Below are 20,540 nucleotides of genomic sequence, written 5' to 3'. Positions count from 1 at the left end.
ATGGTTCTTGGTGTGATATATACAGGGAAGATTTTAGTTTAGTAGAAAATTATGATTCTTGGAAGGGAAGTTCTCAAAACCAGCATGACATATGATTCAGTGTTTACTGCCAATTGTGATCTTCTGCTTAGGCAAAAGAGTGATGGTATTGTTATCCTTATGAGATATGTTCAGAACCTCATCATATTTCCAACAATCTCATTTGGTGAAGGCCCAGGAAACAGAAACCTAGGTCCTGATAATCCAAAGACATGGATAAAATTTCAGAATTAGAAGATCCCATGATGTTCTACAAAGGGGACCCAGTTTCCTTCCCAGTCCTCACAGAATCCTTTCTTGTGGAGTGAGTGGGGGGAGGGTTCCCTAGTACTATAGTTTTCCTGGGAGATTGTACAAAAATTCTGGCTGTGAATTCTGGGTTTGATTCAGCTTAATTATGGACAATAGCCTTTTGTGTCTTCTGGAATACCTCAAAAAAAGCACAATGAAAGGAAGAGGTAGGTCTTTTCCCCCACATTTGGCTCTGGATCATCAGAGCAGGTTGCTTTCTGGATTCCTGGGAACCAAGTTGTAGCTCTGAGCTAAAATGACTGCTACTATTGTACAAGAGCCAATTGTTGTCATTTCAGAAGGTTTACGTGTTGGTGGATAAATATGGTCATAGTTACAGAATAAATTTTATAAATTTACTGTTTATGAAAGTGTTAAAGACAAGTAATGTGGTGCTGTTAACTTATTTGCTTGCTTGTTGCTGATTAATTTTTGAATTTTGGGGAGATAAGCTATATAGTCCAGATTGGCTTTCAATTAATAATCTTTCTGCCTAGGCATACCATGTGCTGAAAATACAAATAAATGTATACACTTATGCTTGGTTTGTGCTCTTTTTTAAAACACACACATACACACACACACACAGCCAGTCCTGTAGTCCTGTCTTGAACTCAGGGCCTGAGCACTGTCCTTGGGCTTTCTCAAGGCTAGAGCTCTACTACTTGAGCCACAGCACCACTTCTGGCATTTTTCTATGTATGTGGTACCGAGAAATCAAACCTGGGTCTTCGTGCATGCTAGGCAAGTGCTCTACCACTAGGCAAAACTCCTGTCCCCATTTCTTTTAAATATATTTTATTATAATTAATAGAAGGGTTACATTATATTCACCAGATAGAAGATGCATTACTTCACAAACATTGATACCCTTTCTCCCACTTTTAAAATATATTTCAATTGGCAAATAATAGTTGTCTGTGGTTGGTAATTTACTAGTTAGTGATTGACATCAAACAACATTGTAAATCCCAAGGATAATGACATGCTGAGGAAGATTCAGGTGCATGTACACTCATGTTTGAAACCTTTAATTTACCAAAGCATCAAATAAAATGGTGGCGTCTGTTCTCTTGGAACAGGAGAAACAGGAGTAACTCTGGTGTGCCACTTCAGTGAGTGCCCTTTTTGAAGTAGTCAATTCAGAGAGAGGCGGCAGCTTTATTATTTTGCCGTTTTATTTTTCATTTGGAGGAAACATTTCATGATAGTTTTTCTGTGTTTCTCATTTGAAAACACGCCATTGTTCCAAAACAATGGAGACATTAGGAAGCAATTTTTGTTCCAACACAATTGATGTATTAGGAAGCAATTTGCATAGAATATGAATTTCATATTTGTTGATGCAGGACTTCATTTGTGAATGGATGAAAGTGTGTGTGCTCAGCTATAATGTAGAAAAAGCAGCCACAGCAGCAAGCCACAAGCCACACAGATCAGACAAGGGACATAAGCCACACCCTCGTCCCTCCATCAGTCATGGTCTGTCTGACATCAGGCTAGAATCATTACAACGCCTATTTCCATAGCCCCTTAGAAAATGATGAATTATCTTTACAATGCGTATCATAAATGTCTATGCAGTTCTTAACCAACTAATAGATAAAGTATGGCACTGCCATTTTTATTAGGTCTGTATGTTTGTTTTATTATATGTGGAAGCTTCATAATTTTTTCTCTAGCTCTTTTATGTTCTCAGTAAGTTTGATTGTTTTTATTGTGTACTTTGACATATTACATGTGTCTAGCTATGATTGCACTGTGTTCCACCAAACACTAACAGTATTTTCAGAAAGGGACAGGAAAAATCTAACAACAGCAATTGTACTTCGGGATTAACAATCTATGTTTTTCACTTTTGTTATTTGTTTTTTTTTTAATGTTTGAGGTAGATATGAAGAACCAAAAGATGAGAGAGAGCAAGAATCCTGTTAAAGGTAAAAAATTAGCCAATGTCAGAAGTATAGGTATTCTGTTTGCCAGGGCAGTTCTAAAAACTAACTCCCAAAGCCAAGAAGAGAAGACATGGGCTCTTTTCTCTGACTACTATTTTGCAATTGTACATTGATGATTTTCTGTGGGGAAAATATTTTTGATTGCCAAAGGGATATCTTAGAGTGGAAAATGATTTTTTTTAATCCAGAAGAATGTTATATTAAGGTAAAATTCCTTTGTGCAACTATTGAAGTAGATGCTGAGATGTAGCCTAATGGAAGTGTACTCACCTAACACGCATAAAGCCTTGGGTTAGATTTCTGGGTACCATATACTCAGAAAAAGCTTCAAGTGGTGCTGTGGCTCAAGTGGCAGAGTACTAACCTAGAGCAAAAAGTGTCCAAGGACAGTGCTCAGGCCCTGAGTTCGAGCCCCAGGACTGGCAAAACAACAACAACAAAAACAACAACAAAACTACTGCAATAGAATTCTCAAAGAAAAGAATTTTTACTTACACAAAAGTAAAAACAGATCAACTAACATGAAACAATAGATTAATTAGAGAGCTGGACCATTCTGGACTGGGTATGAGAAGCATTTGAAGGACTTTAACTTCCTATAAATGTGCAGCCATTGATTCTTGAGAATTTTATGTGAGATCCTAAGTTCAAATCCTAGTATGAGGGAAAAAAAGAAAATGAAAAGGAAGATAACTGGGTAGGTATGAAAGAGAGTTAACATTGAACTACCCAGTCATAATGGAAGAAGTGTTATTAACACTGAGTTTTACTTCATATTTCAAATGTCATGTTTAACAAACAAGTATTCAAGAAAGGAATCTCTATATGCAATCACTGGCACACAGATTTGAGAACATAATTAAAATTAAGCTAAGGGTTTGTATGTCATAGATACATATCAATCTATATAATATAATATTATGTCTATAGAATATATATCCCATAATAGATTTTTTTGTTTTCCGTAATTATTTTTTTATTGTAAAGTATAGAGCAGTTACAGTTACATTCACCAGATAATGGGTGCATTACTTCTCACACATTGATACCCCTTCTCAGGTTTTTTCCCCACTTCCCTTCCCCCAGCCCCTGCCAATCATCTTGTTTTCCTCCCTTCCCTTTCTTATTTCAAATAAACAAATAAATATATATACAATATACCAGGTAACAAAGTCAGATAAAGTAACAATATGAGATTAACCAAAGAACAACTAAAGAAATACCACACTACATTAAGATCAACAATCACATAAGATAAAGCTCTTGTTTCCATATACTAGAGCTCCTTTCATTTAATCTCATCCGATATCACCTTATGAATCTAGGTTTTTAGCTATTGTAATCCTTTGCTAGGAGAGTCCTAGGTATATACTAATTATTACAAATGAGGGAAACCACTGAGCCTATATTCCCTGGTCTGGCTTACTTCACTTAATATGATTTTTTCCAAGTCTTTCCATTTCTTTACAAATGGGACAATGTCATTTTTTTTCTGATGGCAGCATAGAATTCCATTGTGTATAAGAATCACATCTTCTTGATCTAATCATCTACTGAGGGGCATCTGGGTTGGTTCCATATCTTTGCTATGGTAGATAGTGTTGCAATGAACATCATTATGTAGCTTTAGTATATCCTTGTTTCTGGACATTTGGGTAAATGCCAAGTAGTGGTATTGCTGGATCATAGGGGAAGCTCTATCTTTTGAGGAATCTCCATACTGCTTTCCATAGTGGTTGAATGAATTTACACTCCCACCAACAATTAGTAGTGATCCCTCATGGTGACATCCCCACTAGCATCTTTTGTTATTAGATTTCTTGATCATGGCCATTCTAAATGGTGTGAGATGGAATCTCAGAGTTGTTTTGATTTGCATTTCTTTTATGGCCAGAGATGTCGAGCAATTCTTCATGTATCTATAGACCATTCTTATTTCCTCTTCAGAGAAGACTCTCTTTAAGTCTTTAAGTTTTTTTAATAAGATGGTTGTTTCTTTGAAGCTTTGTTTTGGAGAGATTCAATTTTTTTAGCTATTGATACATTTTAGATATTAGGCCTTTGTCTGTTGCATGGTTAATGAAAATCTGTGGGCTTTCTAGTTAACTTGCTAGCTATGTCCTTTGCCATACAGAAGCGCTGCAGTTTAATGCCGTCCCATTTGTCCAAACTTTCTTTAATTTATTGTGTTTCTGGGTCTTTATTAAGAAAATTTCAACCTTTGCCAAGGAGACCTACTGTATCTCCTATTCCTTCTTGTAAAGTTTTCAGTCATCTGCTTTTACCTTGAGGTCTTGGATCCATTTAGAATTAATCCTGATACAGGGTGACATAGAAGGATCCAACTTTAGCTTTCTGCAGATGCATAACCAGTTCTGCCAGCACCACTTGTTGAAGAGGCTGTCTTTCTTCCCTTTTTTTTTTTTTTTGGCTTCCTTATCAAAGATTAGGTGGCCACAGGTCCGTGGGCTGATTTCTGGGTATTCCTTTCTATTCCATTGGTCATTAGGTGTGTTCTTGTGCCAGTCCCAAGCTGATTTGGTTACTATAGCTCTGTAATAGAGTCTAATGTTTGGTACTGATATTCCTCCTGAACTGTTCTTTTTGCTAAGAATTGTTTTTTGCTATACAGGGTCTTTTATTATCCCATATGAAATTTTTGGATTGCTTCTCCTATTTCCTTAAAGAATGACTGAGATATTGATAGGTATTGCATTGAATTTGTAGCTAGTCCTTGGCCATCATAGATTTTTATGTCTATGTAGTTATGTTTGTGTCTCCAAGACCATGTCCATCCATATCCTTGGATACCTGAATATTGAGTCATCACTTTTGTACTGTTTGGATCTCATATCCACATATCAAGGAGACCATGTGCCTTTTGTTCCTTTGGTCTTGACTTGTCTCACTCTACTTGATTTGCTCTAGTTTCATCTACTTCCCATTGAATGCCATTATTTTATCTTGTCTGACATACATATATATATATAAATATATATATATCTCACATTTTTATCTATTCATCTGCAGTAGGGCATTAGGGCATCTGGGTTGTTTCCATCACTTGGATATTGTGAATAGTGCAGAGATGAACATGGCTGAGTAGCTGTCCTTATCATATCCTGGGTTATGATGTTCAGGATACATGCTCAGAAGTGGTGTGGCAGGATTGTAGGGAAGGTCTATTTTCAGTCTTTTTTTTTTCACTAGTGACATTATTTATTGCTAGGCCTAGAGATAATTAGAGGAGATATTCTTTTTTATTGTGATTAATAGAAGGGTTACATTATATTCACCAGATAAAAAGTGCATAACTTCACAAACATCGATACTCTTTCTCATGACATGGTCCTCCAAACTGCCTTCCAGAGTGGCTGAACTAGTTTACATTCCCACCAGATGTGCAGTAGGGTTCCTCTTTCTCCATAACCCTTCTAGCATTTGTCATTGTCTGAGTTCAGAATAATTGCCATTCTGATTGGGATAAGGTAGTACCTTAAGATTGTTTTTATTTGCATTTCTTTTATGATCATGGACGATAAGCATTTTCTCATATTTTTTTGGTTGCCATTTTAACCTCTTCTTTTAATAAGTTGCTCTTTATTTCCCTTGCCCATTTAGTGATTGGTTTGTTGGGTTTGAGGGGATTAGTTTCTTGAGTTCCTTGTAGATATTGGTACATAGCATTTATCTGATGTATTCTTGGTAAATACCTTTTCCAAATTGGTTGGCCGCCTTTCTACTTTAGTAGTTATGACTTTGCCTGTGCAGAAACTTTTTATTTTTAGGTAATCCCATTTGTCAAGTCTCTCTCCAAAGTCTCTGCGATTCAGTTCAGGAAGTTTTTGCTTGTGTCTATGAGTTCTAGCATCTTTCTTACTCTATCATGTAGCAGTTTTAGGATTTCAGGCCTAACATTGAAGTCTTTGTTCCATTTTGAGTTAATACTTTTTCATGACAATAGGCTGGGATCAATCTTTAGTTTTCAGCATGTGGCTGGCTGCCCAGTTTTGCCAGCACCAATAATTGAATAGTCTGTGCTTGTTTCACTGTATATCTCTGGTGACTATAGATATGTGGTTTTATTTATGGATCTTCTATTCTGTTTCATTGATCTTCCGGTCTATTTTTGTGCCAATACCATGATGTTTTTGTTATTATGGCTCTATAATTGAATTTGAAGTCTGGTATTGAAATACCACCTGCATTGCTCTTTTGCCTATCATTGCTTTGGCTATTCTAGATCTTTTGCTGTTCCATGTGATCCTTTGTATTATACCTTCCATTTCAGTAAAGAATGTCTTTGGGGTTTTGATGGGTATTTCATTGAAATTGTATACCAATTTTGGCAGTATGGCCATTTTCACTACATTGGTTCTCCCTATCCATGAGCATGAGATGTCTTTCCATTTCCTAGTATCCTCTTTGAATCCTTTCTTTAGGCTTTTATAGTTTTCATTAAACAATTCCTTTACTTTTTTGGTTAAGTTAATTCCTAAGTATTTTATTCTTTGAGGGCTATTGCAAATGGGATCATTTTCTTGATTTCTCCATCTGTTTGTACATTGTTGGTGTACAAGAAGACTACTGACTTTTGGAGGTTGATTTTGTATCCTGCCACTTTGCAGGAGTTTGGGAGTGGAGTTTACTGGGTTGTTCAAGTATAGGATCATGTCATCCCTGTGTGGATTCCTTTGATGTCCTTTTTACTTTATATTTTCTTAAAATATATTTTTCCAGAAAAATGATTGACTTAAATCAATTAGAAGATATATTTACTGCTAGGAATCTCTTTTCTTTCTTTCTTTCTTTCTTTCTTTCTTTCTTTCTTTCTTTCTTTCTCCCTCTCCTTCCTTCCTTCCTTCCTTCCTTCCTTCCTTCCTTCCTTCCTTCCTTCCTTCTCTTTCTTTCTTCCTTTCTTTCTTTCTTCCTTTCTTTCTTTCTTTCTTTCTTTCTTTCTTTCTTTCTTTCTTTCTTTCTTTCTTTCTTTCTTCCTTTCTTTTCCTTCTTTTTCCCAGAAAGATGATTGACTTAAAATCAATTAGAAGATGCATTTACTGCCAGGAGTCAGCCTCTCTGTCTCTCTGTCTCTGTCTCTTTCTCTCTCTGTCTCTCTGTCTATGTTTCTCTGTCTCTCTGTCTCTCCCTGTCTCTCTCTTTCCCTCTCTCCCTTCCTTCCTTCCTTCCTTCCTTCCTTCCTTCCTTCCTTCCTTCCTTCCTTCCTTCCTTCCTTCCTTCCTTCTTCCTTCTTTCCTTCCTCCTTCCTGTCCTGTCTTGTGGCTTGAACTCAGGGCCTGGGCACTCTCTTTGAGCTTTCTCAAGGCTACTGCTCTACCACTTTGAGTCACAGCACCACTTCTGGCTTTTTATGTGTATGTGGTACCAAGGAATTGAACCAAGGGCTTCATGCATGCTAGGCAAGCACTCTACCACTAGACTACATTTGCGGCACCAAGGAGACAAATACTGAAGTTCATGATTTTTTTAAAAAAAATTTAAACAGAGAAATGAATGTAAGTATGCATTTCTTGTTCTTTAAGACAAAGTTAGTTCTTTGACAGACCCTCGTTTCTCTGCTTTTAAGACATTAAAGTGAGGCATTCATGCTGGCTGCCTTGGGAACCTGCGTTATTAATGTATGGCAGAGGATAGTTTCACTGAATAGTTTCTAAGCTGGCATATTTCTTACTGTACTCTAGAATACTGATGTATGTTATGCAGCATCCACCATAGTGTTACAATCCCTCATACTACAGTTCCTAAAGATGTTATACCGGCATGACAAATTGGTTCTTTTAAATTAAATTAGAAAAAATCTGGGCCTGAGCTGTTTCCCAGAGGCAGTGCAGATTTGTGAAACTGGACTACTTCCATGTCCATAGGAAGTGCGAGTTTGTAATATGAGATTAATTCTAACATTTACATTTCGCCTTGGTTCCTGTGCCAAAGAATCAAATGCCACACACTCTATCACTTTCTAAATTTTCAGCACATCAGGACTCCTTTAGAAGAGAGGGCATTGTAAATTATGTCATTTTAGCGCAGTGTCCTTCAGGATGTTAGTATTCTACCAACTTTAACATACAGAGCATTCATTTTCATTTTCATTTTTCATGCCTGTACTGGGGTTTTGAATTCAAGGCCTAGGTGTTTACCCTTATTTTTTTTCAAGGTTGGTGTCCTACCATGTCAACCACAACTCCTTTTCTGGATTTTTTCTGGGTGCTAGGCTAAAGGAATCTCATAGACATTCTTGCTCAGGCTGGTTTTGAACTGCAGTCCTCAGATCTCAGCTTCCTAAGTAGTTAGTAATACATACGTGATGAGCCACCCACACCTGGCAACACACATAGCATTCTACTAATGCATCCCAGCTGAGTCTGTTTTCTAAATCTTCCTGTCTAGTGACAATGCCATTGCCTACAATTTGAACACCAAAAGTAATAGGAGTGGAAGGATTGCTTTTGGAGTATACTTAGGGTATATTTGTCTATTGCATGCAAGTCCCAGGTTCAAATAATCCTCAGCTCCTCAAATAATAATAATAATAATAATAATAATAATAATAATAATAATACTTACTTTTGGTACTGAACCTTCTCCACAGCAATCTGTAATATGAGCCTGGTGATTGGATGGATGATCTCTGTTCCTTGTGGATGCACAGATCATCTATTCTCATCATGAGATGAAGGGAACAGCCTTAGTACCTTGTTTATTCACACAGTCATTCACTTGTATCCTTGGGATATCAGTGAGCACTGTCCTCTGCCTAGGGAGGATGAGAGAAAGCAAAAGGATAGTGTAGCATGCTGTCACAAGAACTAGTCTATATAATTTAAAAAATCCATCCAAGATGATTTTACTTCACAGTGTTGTAATCAACAGTTCAAAACAGCAAGCAGCAACTGAGGGACATCTAGGTTGGTTCCATATCTTTGCTATGGTGAATAGTGCTGCAGTGAACATTGTTGTGCTAGTGGATTTAGTATGCCCTTGTTTCTGGATGGTTGGATAAATGCCAAGTAGTGGAATTGCTGGGTCATAGGGGAGCTCTATGTTTAGCCTTTTGAGGCATTGCCACACTGCTTTCCATAGTGGTTGAACGAGTTTGCACTCCTACCAACAGTGTAGTAGTGATCCCTCCTGGCCACATCCCCTCCAGCATCTGTGATTATTTGTTTTCCTGATCCTGGCCATTCTAACTGGAGTGAGGTGGAATTTTAGAGTTGTTTTGATTTGCATTTCTTTTATGACCAGAGATGTTGAGCATTTCTTCATGTGTCTATAGGCCATTTTTGTTTCTTCTTCAGAGAAGACTCTCTTTAAGTCTTTGGTCCATTTTTTAATGGGATGGTTGTTACTTTAGAGATTAGTTTTGGAGTGATTCAATTTTTTGAGTTGTTGATATATTTTAGATATGAGGCGTTTCTCCGTTGTTTGGTTGGTGAAGGTCTTCTCCCACTCTGTAGGCTTCCTAATTAATTTACTAGCTATGTCCTTTGCCATACAAAAGCTCCACAGTTTAATGCAGTCCCACTTATCCAGCCTTTCTCTGATTTGTTGTGATTTTTGGTCCTTATTAAGAAAGTTTCGACCTGTGCCAAGGAGGCCTAGTGTATCTCCTATTCCTTCTTGTAAAATTTTCAGTGTGTCAGCTTTTACCTCCAGGTTTTTGATCCATTTGGAGTTAATTCTAGTGCAGGGTGACAAAGAAGGATTCAACTTTAGTTTTCTGCAGGTGCTTAACCAGTTCTGCCAGCACAACTTGTCGAAGAGGCTGTCTTTCTTCCATTCTATTTTTTTGGCTCCCTTGTCAAAGATTAGGTGGCCATAGGTCTGTCATTTAATATCTGGGTCCTCAGTTCTATTCCATTGGTCTTCAGGCCTGTTTTTGTGCCAGTACCAAGCTCTTTTGATAATTATAGCCCTGTAATGGAGTCTAAAGTTTGGAGTGGCTCAACAAGTTGTGGTATTTGTACACAATGGAATTTTATGCTGCTGTCAGAAAAAACGACATTGCCCCATTTGTAAGGAAATGGAAAGACTTAGAAAAAAATCATATTAAGTGAAGTAAGCCAGACTCAAAGGAACTTAGGCTCAATGGTTTCCCTCATTTGTCATAATCAGTAGAAACCTTGGGCTCTACTAGCAGAGATCTGCAATAGAGCAAAACCTTGATACATAAGGCCATATAGTATGAAGCTAATTGAAAGGACCTCCAGGATATTGAAACAAAAGCCATATAATGAATGATTGTTGTCCTTAATGTACTATGTTATCTCTCATCTCCTTTGCTGTCCCTTGGGTATCTCATATTGTTATAGTATCTCACTTTGTTATCTGATATATTGAATTTATTTGTATTTGGTTATTTGAAATTTGATAGGGAAAGGGGGTGTGGGGGGGAGGGTAATGGGTACCAAGACATGTGAAAGGGTATCAATGTATGTGAATTAATGTACGTTCTATCTGGCAAATATCATGTAACCCTTTTATTAATTACAATAAAAAATATAAAAAAAACAGCTAGCAGCACTGAATATTCCTATCACAAAAAACATCTGAGATAACAAATATATTATTTATTATCTATCAATATAAATATATAAATAACCTCCCAAAGCATCACATTGTATTCTATAAATTGTTATCCATCAAGTAAATTGTTAACAATTCCCTATACTTTTGGGGGGAAAAATCATTAGAAAATTTTTGAAAGGAAAACTTCTCTTAAGAATTCCATTCTTTTCCATGTTAAGCTGACTGTATTTTCTGTGTGCATTAAACCAAAATGATGGATGCTCCCACAGCAAGGGCTTGGGGTGAAAATCAGTGAACAGGCCTGGGAGTATGCTTTTCAAAGAAGCCCAGAGCCATGCACAAGTTTGCTAGGTTAAAGGCACTTGTTTTCAATCCATGACAGAAATCTCAAAGAATACTGAGCAACCATCTGACCCAGACTGTCTAAGGCACTCCCAGAGCCAAGCGCAATCTTTTCTGAGTGTGTCAGGAAATAGACCACCTGCTAAAAGACAATTTTCTCTGTCCCTCTGTGAGTTTGCTGCTTGCTCTCATCCCATAGGGGAGATATTTAAAATATGATGCCACATCTTGGTGTAAAAACACACAGTTGGTGTAATTTTTCCCCCTCCTGTGTCTTAGCAATCAGTAAATTAAATAAAACTGAAATACTGATAGGCTAAAAATGCCGTAGGACCACAGATAGTGTATTCCAGGGGCAACCACATTCTAGGAAGCTGGGATAATGCTCTTTCTTCTTTCTGGTCACTGTGCCCTAGGCTGCAGCCTATAGCCAGCATTCCATGCTTCTCATCCCTGCTACATTCTCCTGAATCTCCCTAGCAACTGCAGTAGCCTTGTTTCTAAGTGGCATCATTGACTGAAACAGGCCCTTGAAACAGAATGAAAAGCATTGTCTTCAAATCCACTCCTAATTTCTCTTTGGTAAGGATGTGTATATGTAGAAGTACAAGTATCATAAGTTTCAGATCTCAAGAATGAAATTCATTGTTGGAATGAGGCCAACAGCTGAGTATCACCACATAGTAGAAAGATTCATTGACCACATTTTCTCATTCCTCTGATTTCTGTACTTTGAAGCCAAAGGGGATGTGACTCTTGCCAGTGGCATCCATTAAGTGTTAGGAACTGAGGACTAGCCAGTCCTGTGGGAGAAACTTTATCTCCCTATTCATTCACTAATTCAGTCACCCATGTGTTCCGTTATCCATTCAAAATTATCATCTGAGAATCTAGTGTGAAATTTAGATCCTGAGGTAGGGATATGAATACTTGGCTACAACTGATGAATAGGGTGTGAAAAAAGCTCACTGGCTATAGAATGGGAAATTGATGAGCATATCCTGCTTATCTCCTCTCTGTGAAGATTTTCATCTTCTAGAAGACATCTGTATCCTTTGATTGGCTTGCACCTAAAGCTCATTTCTAAGATAGCTGCCATCTTCCATTGACTTAATAGAAACACATTCAAAAGTTCCATTTATCATCTTACCTCCATGGGTCTGGCTTACTTCACTTAATAGGATTTTTTTCCTGTCTTTCCATATCCTTACAAGTGGAGAAATGTCATTCTTTCTGATAGCAGCATAACATTCCATGGTGTAAATATACCACATCTTCATGATCTGTTCATCAACAGAGAGGCACCCGGGTTGGTTTCATATCTTAGCTATGGTAAATAACAGCAGCCACTTTAAAAGACTATTGCCAGGCTGGGAGTTTGGCCTAGCAGTAGAGTGCTTGCCTAGAATTAAACGAAGATCTGGGTTCGATTCCTCAGTACCACACACATAGAAAAAAGCCGGAAGTGGTGTTGTGGCTGAAGTGGTAGAGTGCTAGCCCCAAGGAAAAAGCCCAAGGACAGTGCTCAAGTCCTGAGTTCAAGCCCCAGGACTGACAAAAAAAAAAGACAGTTGCCAGTTTCTTATAAAGCTAAATATTTGGCTTTTTCTCTTTTTTTGGCCGGTCCTGGAGCTTGAAATCAGGATCTGAGCACTGGCCTTGGGCTTTTCTCAAGGCTAGCGCTCTACCACTTGAGCCACAGCACCACTTCTGGCTTTTTCTCTGTAACCCCGGTCTTCATGATTGCTAAGCAAGCATTCTATCAGGCCAAACTCCTGCCCCCCTTTTTAAAACTAAATTGAATTCATTCCACAGTCTAGATGAAACTCTACTATTGAGTTTCAGAGGTTAGAAGGACAGAGCTAACTTTTAAGCTCATTTGTCCTTCCAGAAATAATGTTAATTAGAATAGCAATGAAAACACAAAAGTTGTTCCATGTGTCCAACTTTAGTTAGAATATAAGTGATGATAATAAACAGTACTTACTGAGTTCCTACTGCATGCTAGGTTTTACAAATATTTCTCTCTCTCCTTTTCTCTTTTAAATAATTATCTTAAAGATAAACATACTCTTATCCTATGAGCCAGCTATTGTTTCACTTGGCAAAACTCACCCGAGGTAGAAATTCATGTGCAACAGAAACTCGTGTACAAATGTTTGCAACATCTTTTTTCATCTTTGCTCAAATTTGAAAGCAACAACAATATTTTTCAATGGTAAATAAGCTGTGGTACATCAAGACAGTGGAAAATTACATAGTGCCCCAAACAAAATGAGCTTTCAAGTCATAAAAGTACATGAAGAGAGGAGCATGATGGTATATTCCTGAAATCCTAGCTACTGAGGAAGTGGAGGATATGAGTTCAAGGGCAGCTTAAGCAAAAGTTGATGAGATCATAATTTAACAACACATGAGTCACAGAAGGACTGCACAGGAGAAGGCTTTCCTAACAAACATGAAGCTTTGGTTTCTAGTCCCCACACTGAAAACAAACAAAACAAGACAAAATAAACTCCAGAAAAGACATGGATAAACTGCACATGCATGCTATTAAATGAAAAAAACCAATTTGAATAGTCTGCATACTATGTTATTCCAAGGATATGAGCTTCTGGAAAGACAAAACTATGCAGACAGTAAAAAAAAAAAAAAAAGTAGGGGATACCAAAGATCATGGAGGGAATAACAGATGAGTAGGTGGAGCGCAGACTATAAATTCTCTACAATTATTATAATGTGGAATGTGTCATCATATATTTGTTCAAACTCATAGGGTATACAATACCAAAAGCAAGCCATAGTGGACTCTGGACTGTCTGGTGATTACAATGAGCCAGTGTGGGTTCCCTGACTGATAACAGATTCCCTGATTGATAACTGTTTTGAGGCGGACTGCTTGTTTTTGCTGTGATCCTGAAACAACTTTTAAAAATTGCTGTTTTAAAAAAGCTGATTGAAAAAAAAAGAACTGGGAGGAGAGTAGATGAGGGATCTTTTATGTTATTAATTAAGGAATGAAAGTGTTCTCCATAAAGCTTCACTGTAATGGTACCAGGTTGTTATCTATTTGATTCGCAGATAAAGAAAAAAAAAACATAAATAGACTCAGGAATGAAAAGTGATGGTGTATTTTGAAATTTAGAGTGAATTAGGTCTCATGGTCTTTTCTGTTTCATGCAAAAGATGCTAGATGTGTAGTGATATTCACTTCAAATCACTTTCAGAATGTTCTAGTTGCCATAGCAGCTGAAGCTGGTGATGGAATTTATATACTCAACTCACAGAAATGAGTTTGCCAAGAAATTTTTGGAATTGGCCAAGAGAGTTGATATTCCTAAGTTCTTTGCATTGATTCTAACCACTGAGACAGGAGCCTTCTTGAGCTAAAAAAATATATGGAGCATCTAAAAGGAACATAATACACAGAATCAGGACATAATAATGGAAAGAATCCCCCCATTTTTTTTCAACATGAGGACTATTAAAAAGCTTGGAAGTGTCAGAGGTTAGGAAGACTCAAGACTATTTAGAAGAGTATTAGCTCAGGTTACTTAGTCCTCTGCATTTGTAACATGGTATCATTTCTCTGAGACACATTTTATAAATAAGCTTATATACAATAGAGTGGACAGGAATGTAAATATGAATTGTTACTAATGTCTACAGAATTCTTTGCCAGCTCTTTGGGAGACAGAGTTTTACAGCTTTGGTCCATTGGGTATTGAGTTGTGTGATGTGTTTCAGAATGCTATAGGTACAAAGCAGTCGACCTTACCGTGTTTGTTTTTGCATTGTTTCCTCTGGAAGCTAAGTTCAGGTAATCAAAATAACATGTGAAGAATGAAAACAATGGAAATGAAATTCTTCATGGCTTACATGGAGTATTCAGTGATAATCATGGCGGAAATGTAACCTTTACTGACATTGCTCTATTAATATCCAGTGTGGCTTCCCTGTGTCTGGTGTTGTTAAATGCTTGTTTGGTCTTTTTGATCTAAGCTAGAAAGAAATGAATTATTCGGGGGAAAGTCTTTGAGGCTGTTTCTCTGGTTCACTTTCTGTAGGCACTTTCTGTAAGCATCACTTGACAGACATACAAGGGTAGAGACAAATGCCAGAGGCTAGGATGCAATATGTTGCTTGCAGCGTACATATGGGAGAAAGCCTACTTTATATAGGGGTTCTTCCTGGATGGTGACATATAAGTGGGGATTTAAGAACCCGTACATGTCAACCAAGGAACAGTGATTTAAATTCACTGGCCTTTATTTTTTTCAGTCATAATGCAAGCTCAGTCTTTTAAGTCTTCAGGTTATTGCTTTGACTCAGCATACTGGTATTCTCCTAGTTTAATTCTTTACCTGATCATATATTCAATATCTGTCTTCCCTAAAAATCTCCTACAAAGAAATTCATTTTTCCCATTATCATCTCGACTTTGAGTAGTAGGTTCTTATTTGCAAATCATTTTTCATGTCTTATTGATTGTTGTTCAGTCACAGGAGTGCTTGCAGATGCATTGGGAATGGAGTGTAACTTGGCTTTCAGATCTTCTTGTGATGTTCAAGTTCCCTTTAAAGAATGATTCTTTTGGTTTTCTGAATTATCTTTTCTCGTTATATCTTACTTTCTCATTTATAATGACAGTACACTTGTATAATTGTGGGTTTATAAAGCAATAGCACTACTGTATACTCACAACATTTGAGGTTTTAAAAAAGAAAAGTTTTGTTTGCTTCAGTTCTGAATTTCTTTTGCACATACGACTCAGAAGAACTCAGTGGATTTTCTTGTGAGCAGGCCATTTATATTAGTCAATTTAAATTTCTAAAATGAGATTTTTGTGTTTGCCCTTCCACCTAATAGTACTGCAAGGATGCCAGTTGTATCCAGGCTATATATAAAGAAATCCAGGTGGTTATACATTGCTACATATCATGCCAACTCACATCGTGTTCTCAGAGAGTAGGTATATGGTCATACTGGTCATATTCTGTCTGTGTTCACTGCATTTAATATTTACCCTGCCTCAGTAATGGTGCTGCTCTCCTTCTCTCTCGTTACTGAGATCTTACCAACTAACACTATCTGTCTGCCATCATCATTATCATCATCATCACCATCATGCTTTTCCATATTTTATAGTTTCCAATGGATTTGTACAAAAGGATTTCAGTGTAACATATCCAATTATATGCATAATGTATCTTCCGAGTCATTCTCCATTTACCTTTCTTCTACCTCATTCCTAAACATTTCCTTAAGTTTCCTAGTTTCATTTTCGTGCATGCACATTGAATACTATGAATGCCATGACTATATTTACCTAGTATTCCTCTCCTCATCTGTCTCTCCCTGTCTTTGACCCCACTCTTTTGGGTCAAGACATGTTTAACCTTTCCAGTATTCATTTTGTTGCAGTCTGTTAATTGCTCAAAGGGGATATATAATGGAATCTTCCTCTCCACGTATAACATACATTAGTCAGTTTGATTATGGATAAATGCATATGACCCTGCATGTGTTTTGGTACAGCTTTATCGTTTAGTCTAACTTGCTCTTATGAGAGAAAACACATGCCCTTTTTCTGTCTGAGTCTGACTTCCTTCCTAAATATAATTTTCTTTGTGGTCACCATATTTTAAGTGGTGTGCAAACTGACACTTTAAATACACAACTAAAAAAATACAGAAATAAAATAAAGTTCATTTGACTGGAAAAGAGCTCAATAAAAAGCTAGCATTTGAAGAAAGACAGAAAGGGAATGAGAAAGTACTGCCAAGGAGAAGAATATCCAAAACAAACAGCAGCATCAGAAGAGCCTCATGTAAGAAGGATTCCCAGGGCATGTCCAGAAGGCCAGAGCAGTTGGACAGGATTAATGGTGACAAAGAAAATGGAGAAGATTAGGCACACAAACCACCATGAAGGGTGAAAGGGCTTCTACTAAGTCATATTTACTTGTTCTGTGGAAGAGATGGAAAGCCCCTGGAGAGTTTTGACAAGAGGACTTTTCTCACTGGAATCACATGAGGGCAAAGACCTGATCTAATTTATATGAAATAATATAAATAATATATGATATGTAATATTATATATAACATAGGTATAATATATGCTAGCCATTATGTATTGCATGTTATATTAGTATAATAATATAGCTATATATTATAAAAGTATATAATTAGTATATATAATAATATACTAATCTATAGTATTATAATATATAGTATAGATAATATAAATAGTATCACAATTCAGGTTTTATTTTAATGTAATTTTCACAGGGAGTGAAATAGCATGCCTTCATTGAAGCTGTATCTATATGTACTTCTCCCTTTAATGTTGGTGTTAAGATCTCAATGTAGAGATCTTTCCTCTAGGCTTTCACATTTTAATTCCTTAGGCTATCCTGCACCACTCTCATAACTCCAGTTCTCAAGCTTGTCCCCAAGCCTTTGGCTAAGGACTGTATTGGCTTGGTGACTTTTTCAATTTGAGGGTCAAGTAGAGCACCTGCTTCATTTGCTGCATGAAGCAAACCTCTGTTATACAAAACTTGTGCCTTCAAAAGCTGCGTGTGGGCCAGGAGTCTGGCTTAGTGGTTGAGTGTTTCCCTAACATGCACAAAGCCTTGGGTTTCATTCCTCAGTACCACATACACAGAAAGAGCCAGAAGTGGTGCTGTGGCCCTGGGGGCATAGCACTAGCCTTGAGAAAGCCCAAAGACAGTGCCCACGTTGTGAGTTCTACCCCTAGGACTGACAAAAAATATTGAATGATAGCAGAAACAGCGTATTGTAAAATCTTCAAACTATAAGTGAAAGAAGTCTTTAAGATTTGGATGAGGTGGCTCATGCTCATAATTGTAACTACTCAGGGAGGATGTTGTTTTGAGTCTAGTCTAGGCCTAACAGTTTGTGATATCCTCGCCTCATCCAGTAAAAAGCTGGACACATTGGTCGCTCCAGAAAAGTGAAAAGTATAAATAGAAGGCTTGCAGTCTAAGCATGCTTGTATAAAAATAATGAGACTGTACTTGAAAAATAGCAAAGACAAAAAGGGTTGGGTGTGTGGCCCAAGCAGTAGAGCACCTGCATAGCAAGTGTAGTCTGTGATGTGGTGAATTCTATCAGATCTGGTCATATTTGCTTGCTTTATCCTGTAAGCTTAATTGTATGATTATTCTGAAGGAGATTCATCCAAAGCTGTTTATTTAAGGAAATTTTATCTAAATAGCAGTCCACGTCAGTCAGTTTTTTGCTTCAAAACCTGTGAAAGTTTAGGATGCAACATTTGTAATCAGCGGAACTTGGGAGCACCCATGTCTATGTTCACTGGTTGCCTCTCCCTGTGGTATGTTGTGCAGGCTGGGGACTTTTGTATGTCAGGCCTCACAGGCAGATGATTGTTCTGCCCAGCAGTTCTCCCCAGCACTAAAGGAGCATTTCCACTTACTCTGTCAAAATGACAGAAACATGCATCTTCATTTGGACTGCTTTTCAAACTGGTCTTTTTGTTGTTTATTTTGGAAGGTCTTAACCCTAGTTAAATAGAGTAGAGACTCAAATAATTGCAATGCCACTTCAGCTCATGGCCATAAATAAAAGAAAAATGTAAGATGATGTGAAGAGAGAGGATAGACCCAAACAGGCGACCCTTGACCTCATCCTCAGCTGGTTCCCAAAGACAGGCTCTGAAAGTTTGACTTTTTCAGGGATGCTTTTGTTATGCTCTAGTAATTTCATAAATATCAAGAAAAGGAGTCAGTTTGATAAAGAAGTTGCCCAAATTGTGACTTATTAAAACAGCAACTAATTAAAACAAATTCAATTGAGCTTGATGAATCTGTATTTTTAGCACAGGATGGTAGGAATTAATTTGTCAGTCTTGCCTATTATCCCAAGCCATGACAGGTTTCATCATCCTAGTAATTATAGAAAATACTTGGAATCAGGCAGTGCTCAGACACCTGCATCCAGATGGAGGCCCACACAGCCTTGTCTGAAAACACAGCTTCATTCCCATGCAGACCACAGACTGAGATATAGTTAGTGAGGGGCAGAGTTGTTCTCTTGGTTGCTGTGGCAACGGCCTCAAACTGTGAGCCCTCCAGAGATTAACATCCCCAGTCCATCTGGAGGAAGAGAAATGACTTGATGTTAAGGACTCTAGGTATGGTTTTAAAATGATAGTTCCCATAGAGAAAGATCTATGCTGACTTCAGTAGGACATGTTGATTTCTTCCTGCAGTATATTTGATGCCACTGGACCTCTTGACCCCTGTTTCCCATAGCCCTTGCTCCTATTGTAGTTTGTGCTGTGGTTAGCATTAGGTTTATCTCCCTCCTGGGCCTTCTCAGATACTCCTGTGGGGACTGAAGAGTACATTCACTATTCTACTCGAATCTTCTGGCTACTTCTCTTCCAGCAATGATTGTTCTCATCCTTTTTGGACTCCTCTGCATCCTTGCATCCTCCTACCTCTCCTGCTCTGCATCTCACTCTCTTCTTCATTCATCATCTATTTGCCTCTCACATCTGCATAATGATTAGCTAATCCATAACACTATTTCAGGCTTCTTCCTCCAGGAGCTAATTCTCATTTGTACCCTCTCTGTTAGAATCTTCTCAGATATTTCTGTGGACACTTTAAATCAACATGTCTAAAATAAACCTCCCATCTCCCTCCCATGATGTGAATGACACAGATCCCTGAGCAGTGGCCTAGAATTCAGTCTTGACAGCCTTCTTGAATCCTTGCCTCCCCCAGGCAAGACCTGGTTGACACACATACTTTTCTTTTCTTTGTCACTGAGACCACGGGGCCAGCCTGATACCTGGATTATCAGACCAGCTTCTCACCTCTAATACACTTAATTTAACCTGCACTTTGAGAAATCTCTGTAACTACCCTTGGCATGAAATGTTCATTAGAAAGACTATCTTTTATACTAACTGGCGCATCTAAGGCTCTTTTAAAGTCTGAGTCCAATCTCTATTTCCTACTCTATCATGGTTTGGTATCATACATCCCAATTTTCTAAACACCCCAATTTTCTGTCAGGCATGATTTGTGTTTTCTGTTTTTTCTTTCTTTCTTTCTTTCTTTGTCGGTCATGGAACTTGAACTCTGGGCCTGGGTGCTGTCCCTGAGCTCTTTAGCTCAAGGCTACCACCCTACCCCTTGAGCCACAGCACCACTTCCGGTTTTCTGGTGGTTAACTGGAGAAAAGTCTCTCCGTCTTTAGTGCCCTGGTTGGCTTTGAACCTCAACCTCATATCTCAGTCTCCTGAGTAGCTAGGATTACAGGCATAAGCCACCACGCCCAGCATGATTTGTATTTTCTTATTGACTTATTTTTG

The 20,540-nt window shown here is 37.8% G+C and overlaps 1 protein-coding gene across 5 annotated transcripts in view; it reads left to right on the top strand.

The window, feature by feature from the left end:
• Positions 1–20,540, top strand: part of Rgs7 (regulator of G protein signaling 7) — a 371,280-nt gene that overhangs the window by 33,601 nt on the left and 317,139 nt on the right. The window lies entirely within an intron of this gene.

Source organism: Megascapheus bottae, chromosome 10 (genome assembly GCF_031878675.1).
Source record: "Megascapheus bottae isolate mThoBot1 chromosome 10, mThoBot2.hap1, whole genome shotgun sequence".
Classification (NCBI taxonomy): domain Eukaryota; kingdom Metazoa; phylum Chordata; class Mammalia; order Rodentia; family Geomyidae; genus Megascapheus; species Megascapheus bottae.
The sequence above is the reverse complement of the archived record's forward strand: the minus strand, read 5'-3'. Positions and strand labels throughout refer to the sequence as shown.